The sequence below is a fragment of the Protopterus annectens genome, chromosome 1.part0 (genome assembly GCF_019279795.1).
Source record: "Protopterus annectens isolate FY-2018-M chromosome 1.part0, PAN1.0, whole genome shotgun sequence".
NCBI lineage: Eukaryota > Metazoa > Chordata > Ceratodontiformes > Protopteridae > Protopterus > Protopterus annectens.
The window spans coordinates 1,421,059,607-1,421,076,719 of record NC_056725.1 but is presented as its reverse complement, the minus strand read 5'-3'; the positions used below and the strand labels follow the sequence as shown (position 1 = coordinate 1,421,076,719).

Genomic DNA, 17,113 nt, shown 5'->3' with positions numbered 1-17,113 from the left:
TGAAACTATATTCATAGTCCTGATTAGAACACAGTGTGTATGAGGTAGTTGAGTGGTTAAAAGAAATCATACTTTTAAGTTGTGGTGCTTTCTGGAAAAAACAAAAGTTGATCCTGAAAATAATTTAATATTTGTATTAGGGTGGCGGTGAAGATATGATAGATGTGATTTGCAAAATTGATGATTTAATAGCATTGCTGACAGCTTATTCTACGTTACCATATGCATCCATATTATCAGTGATCGTACTATACTTTCACTTCATAAGAAGCACCACCACTGACAGACTGCCATCACCAACAGAGTATTGACAAGTTTGGCGCTAGGTCTCCGGTTAAGGCTGACAGTTTAAGGTGTGAGGAAAGAATAGTTGTGTAAATTCTTACCCTAACCATAGATGTCCTTCTTTTCCATGTTGTAGTAGTCCAAACCCTTGGGTTTTCCTCTCTCGCTACCCAAACATCAAGCCAGTATACAAAAGCTTGTAGTCACTGCAGGGTACGTGGGATGTCTGACAGTGGCTAAGGGAATGTGGGCCATAAAAGTGACATCTGCGCATACCAGACACCAGAAATGAGTGCCCCAGTCAGACCCCAGTCCTGGCATAATTGTATAAGTCCAGTGCCATCCAAGAAGGGACAGTTTAATGAAAGAAGGGGGATGGGAAGGAGGGAGGGAAGGAATACTGCAACATGGAAGAGAAGGACATCTGTGGTTATGGTAAGATTTTACACAACTATTATATGCCCTTCTATTCTCATGTTGCAGTATTCCAAACCCTTGGGTGAGTGCCAAATCTGAAAGGGAAGAAGAGGGTGGAGGCTTGGAACTGTTATCTAGGAATCCATGAAGGATTGCCCTGGCAAATCCAGTCCTGAATTTGGAAATGTGATCCAGTCTATAATGTTTGTAAAGGTGTGGACAGAGGTCTATGTGGCTGCCTCTGTAATGTAAGTAGTGCCAAGCCCTTTAAAGAAAGCCTCAGATGAAGCCGTAGCCCTAGTGGAGCGTGCTTTAATTTTGAATTCTAAGGCTTTTTCCATGGTATGTATAACAGAAAGAAATTGCTCTTGAAATCCAGGCAGAAACGGTCTGCTTTGTCACTGCTTTCCCCAGAGCCCTGGGATGAAAGGAGACAAACAGTTGGTCTGATTTCCTGATAGACTTGGTCTTGTCAAGGTAAAACCTAAGCTATCTGTGCACATCAAGGGAGTGTAAGACACACTCACTTTCATTTTGTGGATGCGGAAAGAAGGTGGGAAGGTGAAAAGCTTGGTTTAAGGACAACTCATTGACCACTATGGGTATGAAGGAAGGGTTTGTCCTAAGAGTTACCCTGTCCTTGTGGAAGGTGAGGAGAGCGGAAATAGTCATGAGAGCCTGTAGCTTTGACACTCTCCTGGCTGATGTCGAGGCTACCAGGCATACTGTTTTCCAAGTGCAGTGTTTTAGAGAGGCCTTAGAAGCTAGTTCAAAAGGGGCCACCATGAGCTCCTCTAAAACATAATTCAGGTCCCATGGGGGTGGGACGGGTTTCCTGGGGGGGCCTGAGAATGCAGTACGTCCTTTAGGAATAAGTTTGCAGGCAACTGAGATGCCAAAGGGGAGTCCAGAGGCAGACAAGCTGAAATAGCAACAAGGTGGGCTTTAACAGAGGAGTATGCCAACCCCGTCTGCAAGACTTCACACAGGTATGACAGTACCAAGGGAACATCACCCTTAAAAGGGTCCAACTGTCTTTGTAGACACCATATAGAGAAACATTTTCATTTAGACAAATATGATCATCTAGTGTTAAGTTTCCTGGCCTCCTGCAGGACTGTAAGCACATCCTCATTGTAAAGATGTCTGTAAGGAATCAGAATTCTATCACCCACAGAGTAAGGTTCAGAGATAGTAGGTGGGTATGGATTAGTGATCCGTTGTCTTGTGTGAGAAGGTCCACTCTGAGGTAACTTGTGGTGTCTGCCGATGGCTAAATGCAGAAGGAGGGTGAACCAATGTTGTCTTGGCCAAAAGGGCTTCACCAACAAGATTTTTGATTTGTTCTGCTGGATTTTCAGTAGGAATTTCTGAAGAAGTGGGAAGGGGGAATGCATACTGAAACATCCCCTTCCAAGAGATTAAGAAAGCGTCTATTGCCCTTGCCAGAGGACTGGGTAGCCTGGTGCAAAATGATGGAAGTTTTCCATTCAGATGGGAGGCAAACAGATCTATCTGAGGTATACCCCATTTGTGGACTTTGTCCAGGAACACATCCCTGTGGAGCATCCATTCGTGGGACTGTGACATGGACCTACTCAAGCCTGCAGTTGTATGGCAAGCTCCCAGACTTGGAGAGCTAGTCTGCATAGCAAATAGGATTTTGTTCCCCCCTGCTTGTCCACATACCGCAAAACTGTTGTGTTGTCTGTGAGCAATTTTAGGGTGCGCTGCTTCCGCCTATGTTGGAAAGCTTTCAGGGACAGAAGAATTGCTCTCATCTCTCTGATATTGATATATTCCTGTCTGATGGAGTCTGACCAAGTACCCTGGACTCTTAGGGAACCCATGGCTGCTCAACATCCCAGATCTGAGGCATCCATGTACATCTCCTGTACTGGCAAGGGAAGCCTGTAAGGGGAGTCCGGGGTTGGAGATCACTTGATTAAACTACCAGAGAATCTCTTTCCTGAGACAAGGTAGGAAGGGGGTTTTGTACTCTAGGAGGTGAGAGTGCTGTGTCCATATAACCTTGGGTACCACTGCAACTTCCTCATGTGGAGCCTTGCCAATGGCAATATAGGAATAGTTGATGCCATATGACCTAGAAGTCTGAGGTACTGCCTGACAGTCAAGACTGTGACTTGAAGGACAGAGAGCAGGTACTGTCTTACGTTTTCCACCTTTTGAGGTGGCAGAAAGGCCCTCATGACATCTATTCTTAACCTGCATCCCAAGAATATTTGGTCCTGAGAGGGGTTCAGGTTGGACTTGGGGTAGTTTATCTTGAAACCCAGTGCTTGCATGACTGATATTAGGGTCTATATTAAATATACGAACGCTTAAAATGTCGAGTATGACAAGATCGACACAATTTAAGCGAACGCTTATTTAACTGAAACACAAACTTACCGAAAATCAAAATATCGAATGATTTTGTTTGGCCAACACCTTCACCCTAGTGACGTAACAGATTACAACGCATTAAACAAAAATAAACGTGTAAAGTGACTACCTACATTATAAATCTATCTACTACCTAAGAAGCTGTCCTACCACTATACACACCCTTAACGTGAAATATCCACTGTGCAAAACATTAAACATAAATTATGTAGTAATAAACCATGAAATTATCCCAAAGTGTGCTCGATGGTGAACATTAGATTTAGCGTTACACTTTCAGAAGAATTGCAACAGCCCGAAGAAACTCCTATGTAGTGTACTTTCAGTTGTGAGCACAACCTATAACGTTACCTTAAATTTACATATCTGCACGCGTATAGTTCTAACATTTATTTTGATTGTGTTATGGACTTACATCAGACTTACCATGCTTCTTGTTGGCCAAACATAATCTTTGGAAACTCTTAATGTAGATCATTTGAGCGGTCGATTAAATAAGCGTTCGCTTAAATTGTGTCGATCTTGTTATAATCGACATTTTAAGCGTTCGTTTATTTAATATAGACCCTGATATTACTGTTTGTAGATGCTGTGGCAAGGATTTTGAACAGTCTGCCTTGATCAGAAGGTCATCCAGGTAAGGGAATATTTGAATCCCTTGAGTCCTGCAGAAGGCAATCACTGGTGCCAAGCACTCAGTGAAGACTCTTGATGCTGTATAAAGTCCAAAGTGCAAGGCCGTGAACTGAAAATGTGGAAGCCCACAGAGAAGTGCAGGTATCTCCTGTAATTGGGCCTTATGTGGATGTAGGTAGGCATCCTTGATGTCCAAGGTGGCTAGGAAGCCCTGAGATAAAATCAAGGGGAAGAGGGTCTGCAGAGTGAGCATTCAAAAGGTGGGTACTTGCAGGAAAAGACTGATGTGGGAAAGATCTAGGATTGGTCTCCAGGGACCATCTTTTCTTGAGACTAGGAAGAGTCTGGAATAGAAACTGTTTCCCTTTTCTTTCATAGGGACAGATTGAACTGTTCCTTGGGCAATAAGGCTGTCTGTAACTGACTGAAAAAGGGAAAGCTGCTCTTTGGGTGGCTGTGGAATATCCCTCAAAGAAGGTGCTGTGATCCAGGGCATGAAATAACCCTTTTCTGTGATGGACAAGACCCACCTGTCTGAGGTAATGTTTTTCCATACAGGGAGACACAGTGAGAGAGTCTTAAGGAGAGGGGGGTGGAATTGGGAGGTTTGTTCAGTAATGGCAGGTAGTCACAGATTACCTGCTCTGTCCTGAAATTGAGGCTTCTGGGCCGGGGTCTGAGCAGGCCTGGAAGGCGTTTGTTGCTTCCTAGTGCTCTTTCTGCCTCTAGAAGGAGGAGGAGGAGCTAAATGTTTCTGAGGGATAATTGCTATGGAATTTGGGGATAGGAGAAACAAACAGGTACTTCAAGCCCTGTAACTCCTTCCCCTTCTATTGTAGAGTTTTGAACAACTTAGCCAATTTTGTCCCAAAGAGGACAGAGTTGTCCAGAGGCACATACGATAATTTTGCCCTAATATCAGGTAAGGGCTGTAACTGTAGCCAGGAATATCTTCTCAGGATTGAGGCAGATGCAGCAGATCTGTCAGAGGCTTCAGCTGCATTGTAGCTGCACCTAATGGAATGCCTAGTGACCTGAGAAGATAAGGATATAAGGCAGGATAGCTGTGCCTTGGCAGGAGAGTCTGGGATCTCAGTCAAAAGCTTAGTGGCTTGTCCTAAAAGGGCTATAGCATATTTTGACATATGAATTTCATAGTTAATTGCCCTGAATGCCAGGGTAGCTGAATTATAAACTTTTTTCCAAGGCACTCCATGGCCATGCTGTCTTTATCTGTAGGGAGAACTGAGGTGGATGGAAGCAGTTTTGAGGGCTTAACAGCTAAAACTGATACAGTGCCAGGGTCTGCTACAGGGCATTTAATAAGAAATCTGGCCCCCTCAGGGACCTTGCAGAATCTGTCAGACCTTCCAGGGACAGGAGACTGTAAATCAGGATTCACAGAGACTGCATTAAAAGCATCCAGAAAAGCTGCCAAGACAGTTACACTTCATAATCTCAAATTACTGAAATCACGAATTTCAGTAACCCGAGACCATGAAGACAAAAACCAGAATGCCAAAAGTGCATAAGAGAGAATTTGAATATCTCGAATCCACGCTTATGCATTTCCAGTACGTCGCGTGTAGTGTTATGGTGCCTGAGACTGCAGGTGAGTGAGTGTTTTTGTACGTTGTATGTGTTGGTAAGGATAGGGAGGTGTAAGTGAGAGTGTTGGATTTGTTGGTGTTTATGTATGTGTGATGTGTATTTGTGTGCGAGCGAGTGGAGGATGGCGTGATGTGAGGTTTTTTTTTTTATGTTGTGTGTGACCTCAGAGTTGGTATATATAAGTAGGGGGTTGGGGGGCTCAGGGGGGCTTGCCCCCCTGCTTATATGTAGTGTAGGGTTGTGTGGTTTATGTGCTGTGGGTGGAATGGTGTGTGTGTGTTATATGGTGTATGTATGTTCGTGATTGTGTGATTCGGGATTGTGGATTTCGGTATTGTGAATGGTTCGACTTTATAGTCTCGGGTTACTGAAATTCAGGATTTCAGTAATTCAAGATTATGAAGTGAAACCGCCAAGACTGTAGGTATAGCTGAGGGTGCAGGAGTGCCCATTTCTAGAAGTTCATAATATCTTTTCTGAAGTTCTGTCATCTCAGTGGAATCCCACTTAAAGAACTCTGTCATTTTGAAAGAAATGGTCTCTCCAAAGGTGCGAGCCTCACTTGGAGAGTCTGTCTTAGCAGAGTCTTCCTCTGGGTAGGCATAACCAAGGAGAAATGGTAACTGGGAGACATAGGACAGAGAGTTTTTTGAAGAGGAGTCCTCAGATTCAGGTTGAGAAATATCTTGAGCCTGAGGCCTAGGGCTAATTACCAGGGAAGCCACTGGGTAAGATGAGGGCTTAGCAGGCCTAAGAGCCATAAAAACATTGAAGAGGCCCTGAGAAAATGCCTGACAGTCTGGCTGGCTCTGTACAGGAGAAGAAACATGCTTTGCTTTCCGTTTTCTTTTCAGAGAAGACCTAGAGAGCGTAGGGGCCAAGGTAGGCCTAGGATCGCTAATATCTTCATTAGCGGAAGGACCCATCTGGGCAGCTGGTACAAGCTGAGGTTCCCCCTTACTGTTGATAGCCGACATCTGCTTTACCTCCAAGGACATGCCTTCCAATCCGGATTCTGCGGCTTCCCCAACAGTACCTGCTGTACCCATATTGGCGGCAACCAAACGTTCCTCCAGGCTAATATCGACCACAGTAGAGACGTCGGGTGGAGAAGGTACAGCAACAGATTGAGTTCTAGCACCTTGGCCTTTTTCTTAGGTGGCTTAGTGGGCTGACCGGACGGCCCCTCCATAGCTAAAGTAAAGCGCTTATGGTGCTGATTTTTTGAATAAATGTTCAAGGCCTGCAAATGACTGCGTATTGTTTTAGGAACGAAGGCCTGACAGATGGAGCAGGACTTATGGTCATGCATAGGCCCTAAACAGAAAAGGCAAAGCACGTGGGCATCCTTTTGAGGGATCTGATGACCACACCTACATCTTCCCATCCTGGATAACATGAAACTAAACAGGCATGCAGTGACCCAAAAGAACAAAATGTCCCCAGCACGGCACTTATCTTTGAAAATGATGATCCAATGGCCAGGATGGCAGGAACAGCTAATGTTCAACTGGCGGTAGAGAAGTTCTGAGGTCTGGTATGTGCAGACATCACTTTTATGGCCCATGTTCCCATAATCAACATCAGACGTCCCACGTACCCTGCAGTGACTACAAGCTTTTGTTTACTGGTCGGAGATTCAGGTAACAAGAGAGGAAAACCCAAGGGTTTGGAATACTGCAACATGAGAATAAAAAATACCACTCTTCCTCTTCTGTAGGCTCAAGTTAGGTAAAAACTGAGGATCTGTTCTCCTTTTGCTGATCTTGATAATGGTATTATTGCTTGCATGACAAAATGTCAGTTTAAGTACTTCTGTGGGGTATTCCAATTCTGATCCTATTGAGTTTTGCCAGCGCACATTCAAGTATCTGATAATTAGGCCTTCTTTGTCCATTTCTGAGTATCTGAAACTCAGAGAGAGTACTCCAACAGCAGGCGCTTTCATGGTTCCCAGTAAAGAATTCATCTATCTTTTCAGTAACATTCTGTTATTTATTGTTTCAGCTTTTCTCTTGCGTCCATGTTTTCCCATTAATATCTGTATTCCATTTACACCAGTTAGCATTTAAAGGCTACCTGTGTGTCCCCTAGAGTTTACCCAGCTGCTTAGGTTGTTTTTGTATCTGTCAGATCAGCTGACTGAACTTTTTAAGTGCTTGGCCAAAATTTGAGGAAAAGCGTGAAAAGAGCTTTAACCCTATCTACTTTAAAGCTTTCAAGTAGATGTCAGACTTGGAGTGTTCTTGGTGAAGTCTGATGGAACGACGGAGGAACATTTAGAGGAGTAGGAGAGAGTTGATTTTGGAGGAGGTGTAATTTATCTGGCAAGTTCATAAGCAATCTCTGGTCTTCATAGTGTTGATATGGGTGTGTATGTAAGTATCCTTTATTTAGCCATTTTTTACTTGTATTTATTTGTGCAATTTTCTGTAATCCTCCCAGGGTGGTCTAAAAACAGTTCACTTTGATTAATTTACCATCTGGTTTAGCTAATTTTAAATAACTAAATGCATTTCATAAATGTGCATGTGTGTGTGTGTGTTTGTATGTGTATATGCAATTTTTCTCTTATTTTTAACTTAAAGGTGTCCTCATAAGGTTGTCTGCAACTGCTGCTGCTGACTTCAGATCCCTTCTATAATTCATTCATTCATTCATAGCCTGGTTTGTTTAGTGGGGGATGAAGGCTGTATGGAAAAGATCTGAGTCTTTACATGTTTTTATTGATCACAAAACGTGCAGTTCCTCTGTTGTGTCTCATTGTCATTCCTCTGAATTACTTCTCAATGAAAAAGATTATTTTTAAGAAGAAATATTTTGAAAGACCGAGCTATATCTACTAAGGTTAAATAGAAGGAAATGTTATTTGGAATGTTTAAATTGAAAAATGGCAGATTAAAAAGATGAAACAGATAAATGTATTGGTCATGTTTGATACTGGGAAAGGCATTTTGTCATTGTGACTGAAAATGGTCAGATAAAGACAATTTCACCCATATTGTTTACAGACAAGTGGAACCAGTGACTGATAGATCCCTATACAAGACACAAAGTTTTAGACTGCAGCAATTGTCATTCATATATGTTTCTCCATTCTTCTGACAGAGGTCATCCATGTTTCTTCTGTTTTTCCATATGCTTTACTGCCTCAGAAAAGGGTTACTTGGGAGGTTACATTCCAGAAGCCTGGTAACAGGGAAAGTAATATGACCAGATGATTGCCTGCACTGTCTTTTTCTGTTTAGCAACCTACATTTTTCACCTTTTATCATTCCTATACCTTTTGACTCCGTCATCAGTTTTGATACCAGATCCCCCTCCAGTGAGTTGTTTTCTTACACAGACATCAGGTATGTAAAGTTTACAGTTACTCTTGACATCTGACCACTCAGACATCCAGCTACAGCACTTAGTATATAGGTATCATTCATATCAAATCAAGTGTTCCTCTTGTTGCTTGCTTTTAGTTTTCGAACACTCCATTTGAAAAGGAAAAGGCAACTGCAACGTTTAAACAAAAAGTACAGTTGTGTACCTACCATAAATGTAGATGTTCGAGTGTATTCACTGTTGCAGTCATTACACTTGGGTTATCCCGCTGGTGGGCTACCCACAGTCGGCCTGAATTCCAAAGTCCTGGTCCGGCATCGGTTGTTGTCGCCTCTTCCCTGACATCAGTGTGCCAGGGGTATAAAAGATGCAGCCGACGCCATTTTCTTCAGATTTTCTTGCCCCAGATGTCAGGTGCCCCCCAAAAGGGTAGGCTGTAAAAATTATGATCATAAAAAAGCATGCACATAACCTTCATCTACAAGCAAATACACCACATAGGTTGTATAGAATAGATAGGTACAGATAAGTCCCAGCAAAGAAAAAAAAGGGGGATGGTGGGAGGGTAACCTGGACTGCAACAGTGAATACACTCGAACATCTACATTTATGGTAGGTACACAACTGTACTATGTTCATCGTGTTTCACTGTTGCAGTCATTACACTTGGGTTGAATCCCAAAGCTGAGGTTGGGCGGCTGGGCCTAAATAGAGTTTGGAGTGGCTATGAGGCCCTGCAGAATTGCAGTGGCAAAGCTTGCTCTGGATTTAGAGTAGAGAGGTAAATGGCAGTGCTTTGTAAAAAGTGTGCACTGAAGCCCATGTTGCAGAATCCAAAATATCCTTGGTCGGTACCCCTCTGAGGTAGGCTGCTGAAGCGGCTGCTGCTCTGGTAGAATGTTGCCTAATGCCCTTGGGCACTGATTTGCCATGTTGTGAATAGCAGAAATGAATGCAGTGGCCTATCCATTTTGAAATAGTCTGCTTTGAAATGGCTTTTCCTTGGGAACCTGCAGCATATGCCACTAAGAGTTGCTCAGTCTTTCTGAAGGCTTTAGTTTTGTCCAAGTAAAAGCATAGCTGTTTGTGTATGTCCAAAGTATGCAGAAGTCTCTCCCCCTTATTCTGTGGGTTTGGATAAAAGGTAGGCAAATGTATGGTTTGGTTAAGAGCCAAGCTGGACACTACCTTAGGCATAAATGTCGGGTTTGTCCTTAGAGAAACCCTGTCCTGATGGAAAATAATAAAAGGTTCCACAGCCATTAGTGCCTGTAACTCTGAGACTCTTCTTGCTGAAGTTATTGCTAGGAGAAGAGTGGTTTTCCATGACAAGTATTTTATCTCTGCTGTATTGGCTGGCTCAAAAGGAGGCAGTGTGAGTTTTTCCAAGACAAAATTGAGGTCCCATGTAGGTATTGGAGCTCTCCTTGGAGGTCTTATGTTTTTGGCCCCTCGGAGAAACTGTCTTAGCAGTGGATGAGAAAAAATAGTTGGGCCCATATTGTAATGAGTTGAAATGGCAGAGGCATGGATCTTAATTGATGAGAAGGATAGGCCTTTGTCCAGCATCTCAGTTAGGTATTGCAAAATCTGAGGAATATTTGGTTCAAGTGAGTCAATTCCCTGCGCTTGGTTCCAAGCACAGAATCTCTTCCATTTTTCTGCATAAGATTTTCTGGTGCTGGGACTCCTGGCTTCCAAAATACCAGTCATAACTGCTTTAGAGAGAGGTGTGTTCTGAATGATTACGTTATCCACCATGCAGCCAGATTTAGGGTTCTGAGTTGGCTGTGCAGGATCTGATTGTTCTGCTGGGTCAGCAAATGAGGTATTAGAGGCAATGTCCAGGCTGGGCCTTGAGACAAGCTTTTTAGGATTGGGTACCAGTGCTGGCGTGGCCAGTCTGGGGCAATCAGTATCAGTTTTGGCTTCTCTTGTCTGACCTTTAGGAGTACCTTGGAGAGGAGAGGCAGATGAGGGAAGGCATATACTGTAAGGGCTTTCCAGCTGAATGAAAGGGCGTCCACTTTCCATGCCTGCTTGTGATAAGTCCGAGTGCAGAATCTCTGTAGCTGGCAGTTGTGAGGGGAGGCGAATAGATCTATGTCTGGGCATCCCCATTTCCCTGTTATCATGTTGAAGATTTGTGAATCCAGTTTCCACTCATGAGGATCCATGAGGTTTCTGCTTAGTTCATCTGCCAAAGTATTTGTCTTTCCTGGCAGGAATTGTGCTTGCAGATGCACTTGATAAGTCAATGCTGTGTTCCACAAAGTCATGGCTTGCTTGCAGAGGGGGTAGGAATGTGTGCCCCCTTGCTTGTTTATGTACCACATGACACTAGTATTGTCTGTCTTTATCAGTAGTTGTCCTGGATGAAGTAGGTCCTTGAAGGCTGTCGGGGCATTTTGTACAGCTAGCATCTCTTTTTGATTGATATGAAGATGCAAATGGTTTGTGGGCCATGTGCCCTGAGTACATTTTCCTGCCATGTGCGCCCCCCAGGCATAATCTGATGCATCTGTTGTTAGTGTCTGCCTGGCAGTGGGTAAGGTGAATGGCTGTCCCTTGTTGTGGTGACAGGCCTGTGCCCCCCATTGAAATTCCTGTTGCAGGCAGGGAATGATAGTAATTACTTTTTTCAGGTTGTGGCAATGTTGAGTCCAAACACTTTTTAGATACCATTGTAGTTTCCTCATATGCAGTCTTGCATATGGAATTAGTAGAATGCAGGATGCCATGCAGCCCAGAGCCTGCAGAATTTTTCATGCAGATAACTGGGTCTTTGTTGCCATGTCTTTGAAGTAAGAAGTCAGATGCCTTTGTTTGTCTGGCATGAGATAAGCCATCTGGGCAGTTGTATTTAAGCTTGCACCCAAGAATATTATCTCTTGAGAGGGTACTAGTTTTGATTTCTTTTCGTTTACTGTGTACCCTAGGCAAATTAGTAATCTTTTTACGAACGCCAGATGCTGTAGTAGAATATCTTTGTCCTTTGCTTGAATAAGGCGGTCGTCCAAGTAGGGGTATATTTGAATTCCTCTTTGTCTGCAAAATGCAATTACTGGTGCCAGGCATTTTGTGAAGACCCTGGGTGCAGTAGATAAGCCAAAGGGCAGTGCAGAGAATTGGCAGTGCATTGAGCCAGCTATGAATCTGAGGTATCTTCTGCAAGATTGTCTGATTGGGACATGCAGGTATGCCTCTGAGGTCCAAAGTTACAAGCCAAGCCTTCTTGTCCAGCATGGGCAGAAGCTGCTGTAGATTCAACATTTTGAATTTTGGGACGTCCAGAAAAGTATTTAGAATAGACAGGTCCAGAACTGGTCTCCAGGCTTTGTCCTTTCTTGGTAGTAAGAAAAGTCTTGAGTAAAATCATTGTCCCTGCTCTTGTTGTGGCACTGGCTGAATAGCCCCCATGTCCATGAGAGATGAAACTTGTTTTTGGGACTCTTGCCATTGATTGTGTGGCAGATCTGGCATACCTTTTGCCTTTGGAAGGGTGTGAAAGTGGAACCTGTAGCTCTGAGAAACTATATTTAAGACCCATTTGTCCTGGGTGATCTTGTGCCAGTTTTGCGAAAAAAGTGCTAGCTTTCCCCGTAAGGGTGCTGCCAAAAAATAAGTGCTTGGCCTTGGCAGAGGGAAGTCATTGGGACTGTTTTCTATAAGGCTGTGATTTGTCTTCTCCGCTTTTGGAGGTAGAAGCACCTAGGGTTGCCAGCTGTCCGGTTTTTGACCGGACTGTCCGGTTTTCTGACAAATTGTCCGGTTACAATTTTAATTCAAAACCGGACTTTTTAAATTTCACGGCACTGATACTGATGTCATCACGTGCGCAATGACATCAGGTCCCTCAGGTCTACCAGCCTGTCGGAACTGAGCTCAAGGAGCTCACTTCCGGTGTTGCGAAAGGAAGCAGAAGCCAGCATTTCAAACAGGGGAAGGGCAGCATTTTCAGAATGCAATGGTATATATTATGTTTTGGTGAAACTCAGTATATAGGGTTTTACCTTCATTTTAGGCCAGTTATGAAGTTTTCTTGAAGTAACCGACCTCCGTTTTTTGTGGTACATTCTGCCTCTGGCTACTGGCTGTCGAGGGGGAGGAAGGAAGTTTGCTATTGAGGATGGATTTGGAAGTTGTTTCCTTAACTGACTACACAGTAAGGTGTGAGTTTTGGCACTTTTCTTTTATAGTCATCGGACAGTCCTGTGATATAGTAATTTTATGACCCAAATGATGTGCTTTTGTTTTTGGACACTGACAACAACACTTTTGTACATCCTAAAATTTGCCTTGGAGTGTCAGCATTCTGTTTTTGTATAAAGCCCGGTGAGCCCTCTCTATGATCATTCCACTCGCTTGTGTCAGTTTGGAGTATGTGCTCAAAAATTTGCAAGACTATTTCATTCAAATGGGCCTGCTCATAGGATTCTGGTACTCCTCTTATTAAAATATTATTACCGATTTCTCACTTCCAAATCGGTAAGCTTCTGTTGGAAATCTATCAGGACAGAGTTTTTGGCTCATTTCCTCTTTTAATAGAGCTATCTGGTGTTCATTGTTCTTGTTTATGCTCTCAATGTTATCCATACGCTCCACTGTTTAATTTTGTTACCAAAGCTAGCTAGTTGTTCGGAAAAACATTGCACCGCTGATTGCAGTGGCAATAAGGCTTCTTTAAGTTCATCAAGTGAATGTTTGAGTCAGTTTTCTGTTGCTTTTAATTACTTCTTGTTGCTTATGTATTTTTTGTTTCTTGGTTACTATCTGTTTTTCTGGGGAGGCTATTGCAGATAGCTTGGTTTTAATGGTCTGTGTTTCCATATTATCATTTTCTTCGACATTTTCCTTCTGATTCGATAGTCTGGTTTCAGTTTAGGCCAGTGTTATTAGTGGATAGAAGTTTGAAATTCACACGTAGTGAGGAGTCCCCAAAGTGTCTAGGGGCTTTAATTTAGTGATTATTGTTCAAGGAGCTAAATGGAGCATCTCTTCTAGGTTGGCTACCTTTGAGGACCATGAGTCTTGCCCTGAATTTCTTTTTATAGATGAATTAATGAGGCTAATTACCCGGTATTGCTAATATCACCACCACTTAGCTTTGCCCAGGTTTTTGGTGCTAAGAATTGAGAGCTATAGTGAAAAGTACTGAATTTGTATTCCCCCATTATTGGCTTTGTTTGTCCAGGTTTTTGTGCTAAGAGGTTGACAGCTATGAGAAATTCACTAAATGATAGCCATTAAGTTTCAGTCTTCCTATTTTTGAGGAACCTGCTGATTTGGCATAGTGGCACGTTGCTCTAACTGTAAAATGTTCAAACACTAAATTTAAAATGCGCCTAACAAGTGTGCTGTATTATACAAGGAATATAATTTAATAAAGTCAGGAAGGTGCATCAAAGAAAAGAACACATGAATGTTTCTTGTTTTGTGTCCAAGGGCCTATGATTTGAAAACAGACCAAAGGTAATCTTTATCCACTCATGGCCATGCATTTTCTTTGGATGTGGTGTGGGTTTCAATGCTGTTTCAATGGATGTGAGTTTCAATGCTGTTTCAATGGATGTGAGTTTCAAGAGTAGAGAAGTTTTAATGCCATTGCCATGTAAGATATGATTGTTGTTAGTACTGTCATTTCTTAGAACATTTTAAAATGTTATCATCCTAAACTTGGGAAAACAATGAGCAATGCTGTTTCGTGAATGTGAGATTTAAAGGCAGAGTAGTTTTAATGCTAAGTCTGTTTTCATTGTGAGACTGTATTGCTTTGTTTAGCAAATGTGCATCAGTGGTTTGTGCTATAAAATTTGAAATAAATGTTTTAAATTAAATCCAAATATCTGTAATGACTGTAGAAGTAAAGCAGAAGACAGTATGCACACTGAGAGTTTTGAACAGTGTTTATGGCAACTGGCGAGAAATTGGCTAAAAGCAGGCATCCGGAACAGAAAAGGGGCGTGCCCATCAGCTGATGTCACTGTGATGTCACAAAATGGGTGCGGCATTGATGGGAGAGGGGTGGGAATGGGTGGGGTTATGAGTGATGCAAGGGGCGTGACCTTAGTCCGGTTTTAGCTACAAAGAAAGCTGGCAACCCTAGAAGCACCCCATTGTTTGGGCCTGTATGAGCCCTGGGGCTGTTATTAGCCTCTAGGACATCTGAATCTGCCTCTATGTGGTCTGTCTGACACTGGAAAGGACCAATTCTTAGAGGGCCAGTTCCTGCTAAATCTGGGTGGCTGTACCTGTAAGAAATCCTTTACTGTCTGCATAGATTTTGCCTTGGCCTCCATTTTCTTTAACACCTCCTCTGCCTTAACACCAAACAAAGTATCATGCTGTAATGGAGCATCCAATAATTTTGCTTTAACATGATCAGGCAGATTCTGTTCCTTTAACCAAGCATGCCTTCTAATAACAGAACCTGTAAGAGTGGCCCTGCACAAGGCCTCCAGTGAATCATAGCCACATTGCAAAGTATGTTTTCTCACTTGTTCAGCTGCATGCAATAAACCCTGTAAATCTTTGTTCTCAGAACATTCAGAATTTGTCAACATTTTTGTTTTAACAAAGACATTAAGTATTGCTGTTATTTGAGCATATGAAACTGACAATTTGAAGCCCTTACAGCCAAGGTAGCAGAAGTGTAGACTTTTTTCCCCCATCTGTCCAAAGCCCTAGAATCTCTGTCTGAGGGGACAGAGTTTTTGGCAGAAGCAGCCTTGACCCCTTTGGGACCCTGTGAGATAGTTTCTGGGTCAGCAGCAGGGTTTTTGTAAAGAAATTTATGGGAGTCTGGGTCCCTGTAGTATCTGTCCGGCTTAACAGGGGCAGGAGGTAAAGAGTCTGGAAACAGGCCGGACTCTGAAAAAACATCATCTACTATGTCTAGTACAGGGGGAATTGCAAGAAGTCTGTGCTGAGGAAGTAAAAGAAAGTCTCCAAGTCTTTTCTTAGAATCTGAATAATCCTGGCTCTTCCACTGGAAATGATCCCTCATGGTATGCAGGGTTTCCCCAAAAGAATAGTCCTCAGGAGGAGAAGCTGAAGGAATAGAATCTTCAGCATCAGAATCCTCATAGGGAGGAACAGAATAGCCCTGATCAGAAGAGGAATCAGAGGAAATGGAAACCTGATTAGAGGAATCATATTCAGTGTCTTGCCTAGGCCTGTTATCAGGAGGGGGATGGGAACCCCTGATCAAAGTAATTAGGTCTTTGGCCATTTTGAGCATCTGTTTCTTAGGCATAGAAGCCTGTCCTGGAGAATGCTGTACTGTTTTCCTTGTCTTTAAAACTGTTTTAGACTTTGTCTTGGATGCTGAAGTCGGCTTTATATAAAGTTGTGTAGGTCTGAAGACACCCTCAGAAGCCGATGCCTGCTCAGCAGCTCCAGACCCATCTGAGGGATTAATTTCCCAAGGGCCAATACCTTGAGTATCCAGAGGCCTAGCTGTCTCCACGTGGGAGTCGGAGGCGGCCTGTGGCTCTGAGGTAGTGGGAGTCAGGGGCTGCAAAAGCCCCTCACTGAGCACCGGCGACTGGCCTAGAAGAGGCTTTGTCGTCGGTTTTGGACCTCGGATGCTTGTCCTTGTCTTTATCCTTGCGTTTTTTATGAATTCTGGTCATCGGTTGTTCCGACGACATTATGTAGTTAAACCTTCTGCCAAAATAATGAAAAGCAAAATCGTACCAACGTTTAATAGTGCGTTGGTTAAATCTAACACAAAACTGACAACTAGCAACGTCTTGGTCAGGGCCTAGGCAAGGAATACAGTAAGAGTGGAAATCCTTATGAGGTATTCACTTCCCACAAGAAATACAATTTTTTACTTTTTCTGACATCGGTCTGGAGCAAGAAAAAAGTTTCCCCAACGGAGTACTTAGCTTTATTGAAGACTTAGGATCTGAAATTCGATTTTGAAAATCTCAGGAGTCGGCCGACCGGCACTTGCTAACTGCTTTTGTTTCGGGCACCGCATGGCAAGAAAGACTGGAGAAAATGGAGTTGGCTGCATCTTTTATACCCCTGGTGCACTGACGTCAGGGAAGAGGCAACAGCAACTGACGCCGGACCAGGACTTTGGAATTCAGGCTGACTGCGGGTAGCCCGCCAGCAGGATAACCCAAGTGTAATGACTGCAACAGTGAAACACGATGAACATCAAATGTTTCATCCTGCATTTCTAAAAGTATAAAGGAAGTAGTTAAATCATGGCCTTATTCACTGAAAAGAGCAAGTGGAACCAGTACAAGCAGAGATTAAAGAAGGTGGCAAAGCAAAATGTTCAGGTTGCAACAGTCTTACAGATGTCAGTACCGTGTTTACACACTGAGGAATTCTTGAATTGGCAATATATTCTGTTACTATTTGAAAAGCAGTATCTAACTTCAGAAAGTTCTGCTTTATATGGAGATGT

General features: G+C 43.0%; 1 protein-coding gene across 1 annotated transcript in view; it reads left to right on the top strand.

The window, feature by feature from the left end:
* Window positions 1–17,113, top strand: part of SNX14 (sorting nexin 14) — a 1,453,711-nt gene that overhangs the window by 1,240,792 nt on the left and 195,806 nt on the right. The gene's annotated exons all lie outside the window — the stretch shown is intronic.